At 45.4% G+C, this 3,319-nt stretch overlaps 1 pseudogene across 1 annotated transcript; it reads right to left on the bottom strand.

Annotated features, from left to right (window-relative positions):
- Nucleotides 1–1,991: 1,991 nt before the first annotated feature.
- Nucleotides 1,992–2,917, bottom strand: LOC308340423 (Y-box-binding protein 1-like; annotated as a pseudogene). Its single transcript has one exon. The product of its transcript is annotated as a Y-box-binding protein 1-like (transcript).
- Nucleotides 2,918–3,319: the final 402 nt, after the last annotated feature.

The raw sequence follows: 3,319 nt of genomic DNA, 5'->3' as shown, positions 1-3,319 counted from the left end.
TTTGTCTTCCCCTGTAGTTTAAGGATCTTTTTTGCCTCTTGCTGCTTTCTGGATTCTTTCCTTGTCTGTGTATTTTGTGACTTTGTCTATGATATGCCTTGGCAATGGCCAGCTTTTGTTAAATTAATGGGATTTCTCTGTGCTTCTTGGATTTTGAGCATGGAGGTCCATCTCTCCTTAGAGGCAACCAAAGAACTGAAGGCCAAGGGAGGAGGGAAAGCTAAAGGGTCTCATGCATGCTAGGAAGCAAGGATCTTCCACCAGTAAGGAGAGGGGTAGCTTTTCATGAAGTGACAGGAGAACAGCTGCTAGAAAGCCCACATCTTGATAGAGAGTCTATTTCCATTTATTCATGTGGCTCTAGTCTGGTATTTTTAGGTCACTTGCATGAAGATTTCAAGTTATCAGGATGTCACCCATCCCTCCACAGGGATGGGTCCCTGTGAAGGTCTGAAGAGTTCAACACAGCTGGGAGTAGCTGTCCCCAGGTACCCATTGGTATATGCTAACTCCATGGTGTGGGGCACATGGTTGGGCAACCACCCTGGACTAGCCCTACAGGAAGATGCATCAAGGCTGTGCCTCCCCCTTCCTGCAAAGCTATCCAGGCTTCACACGGCTTTGCTTCTCTGGCCACCTTGAGAAGCTGCCTATTGGCCCTCTGATCTACCCTGGCCCCATGTTCTTAGGTGGCCTCACCTCTGGATTTGGCTCGAATGCCAGCTTCCTGCCCTCCTCCCCTGCTTCCAGGCTCTGACTGTCCTGGGGGGTGGTGGTGTGACACCCAAAGGAAAGTCACCAGGGTGGCCTGGATTTCAAAAGCCTTCACCTAGAATGCTCTGTTCTAGGCAAGCTTTCTGCAGACAGCCTGAGGAGAGGATGCCAGCAGACAGGATGCCAGGCCCAGAGAATTTATCAGCTTATCCCAGAAGGTCAGGGACTCTAGCCCCAGGGCCAGGTTTTCAGCAAAATGTTCCTGGGACAGAATGCTGCATGTAGTTAGGCCGTGGCAAAGCTGGGTTGCACCTGGCCTTTCCCTCATGCCACCCAGAGACAAAGCTTTCTGGAGTGCAGGACAGTATCTATAGGTCTCAAGGCATCCACTGAGTTCAGGTGTGGCTCCAGTCCTCCATACGTGCTAAGCCTTTAACACCATCCTGCCCCTGGACCATCTCTAGTCTCCAAGCCGGCATCCTCATCTAATTTCTACCTCTCTAGACCCCTCCTGTCACCTCTCTCATAGACCTAGAACAAGGGTCAGCAAACTAAATCCAGCCCACCACTTGTTTTATATGTTGTTTTATAATTTTATATTTTTTATAATTTTATATAAATTTTATAAATAAATTTTTATTGAAACAGGTCATAACCACTCAATTATGTATCATTTATGGCTGCCTTTGGGCTACAACAGCAAAATTAAATATGGCACTGTTGGTTTGAAATGCTCTCAGGAGCCTCCTGGTATAATCTGAAACTGATTCCTGTACTCAGAGGGCAGGGAGAGACCGAAGAAAGAGACAGGCTACTCCAAGCTGATAGATGGCAGGATTTTCCTTACTTGTTTGTTTGTTTTAAGACTTCTATTAATAGATGCTTGCTGTTTGTTGACATTTTTATTTTTAAAAATCAAGTTGTAAATTTTTATTACAAATTAAAAATGAGTTTCTTAAAAATCTCAACTTGACCAGACATGAGACAATTAAAAACCTTTAAAGATGTACTGAGGAAAAACAAGCTTTAAAATGAATGAACAAACAAACAAACACGTTTGTCATTACTAAAAAGAGACCTCTTTAGGTAAAAATAATAAAAATGCCACGCTGCACAGATAATGCAGACAGTTCTGTTTATCTCATCAATGGACAAAAAGCAAGCACTTAAGGTGTTCAGTTCCAATCTTTTGTTCATTTCTTATTGCTGGAATTTCATCTTCATTTCTTTGTGTTGGATGACTAAACCAGATGATGGCAGAGATGGTAAGCCGGCATTTACTCATCCCCGCCCTGCTCAGCCTCCAGAGTGGATGAATTCTCAGCTAGTGGATGGGATGCTTTTGTCTCTTTTCCATCTTGTAGTTTAGGGTTTTCTGGACATCCGCCTTGGTAATTGAAGTTGCAGTTGTACCGACCTCATCTTGATTTTCTTGGGTCTCATCTTGATTTTTCCTTATCTTCCTCATTGCCGTTCTCTCTACACTGTCTTTGGTGAGGAGGACCCCTGTGGAATTGTGGCCTATAACCCTGATACGTATTCTGTCTCACTAATCTACCTTGTTCTGCACCCTGGTTGTCAGCACCTTCCATGACTTCTCCCTGCTCAGGAGTATTGTAATATTGTGGTTGATGCCCATAGGGTCTCTGCATATAGTAAGGTGGGAACCATCACCTGCAGTAGGGCTAGTGCTTTTGGGCCTGGCTTTCAAGATCACTTTCCAACCCCACTCTTACTATTGTGGCAATTCTGTTGGGAATTGCATGGAGGACCCCTGAGATATGGATAGCATCTATAATGGTTATGGTCTGCTGCATACTTACTGTCTTGCACTGGAACTCTACCAGGGCCTGTCACATTGCTGCCTCTGCACCCTTTTCTCATTCAAGGACATCAAACTCCACAGTCTCTCCATCTCCTGCACTGCAAAGGTACTTCCTGGGGTTACTGTTCTTTTTGGCAGTATGGTGTACAAATACATCTTCCTTGGTGTCATTTCTATTGATGAAACCATATCCATTTCTTACATTGAACCATTTTACTGTTCTCAAAATCTTCGTTGCAAAGTCCTTCTTATCCCAGCCTCCAGGTGCCAAAAATGTGAGGCCACCCAGGCTGCCACTCCCTATGGAGCTGCTGGTGGTGTCGGCAGCACTGAGGGTGGAGTGGTGGGCAGCTGCTGGGTCTCAGCCTTGCTGCTCATGGTTGCAGTGATAGTGACTAGGGCTGGCTGTGGCAGCTGCAGCTCCTCCCAGTGTGTGATGGTTAACTAGGCCCATGGCAACTGTGAGGTTACTCAGGGCTCTCTGAGGTCCACTCTCCACTACCAATCGAACTTGGTAGGTGGCAGTTTTAATAAGCAAAGGGAAGTTACATACAAGTTTTTTCTTGGATGGCAGCAAAATTAATGTATTCTTGCCCCCACTCACCAAATCTTAGAAGTTAACAAAGTGATTTACCTGGATTCAGACCAGTATACCATATAGGTGTTCTCAATAGCACATCCTTACCTTAAGGCTGTGTCCTTGGAGCAGCCTCTGGGAGCAGGAAAGGCAAATACAACCCATGTTCCAAGGACAGAGGAGGGTGAAAAGTCTCTGAGAGT

Source organism: Martes martes, assembly GCF_963455335.1.
Source record: "Martes martes genome assembly, chromosome: 3".
NCBI classification, from domain to species: domain Eukaryota; kingdom Metazoa; phylum Chordata; class Mammalia; order Carnivora; family Mustelidae; genus Martes; species Martes martes.
Note: the sequence above shows the minus strand (reverse complement) of the source record. Positions and strands in the feature narration are given on the sequence as shown.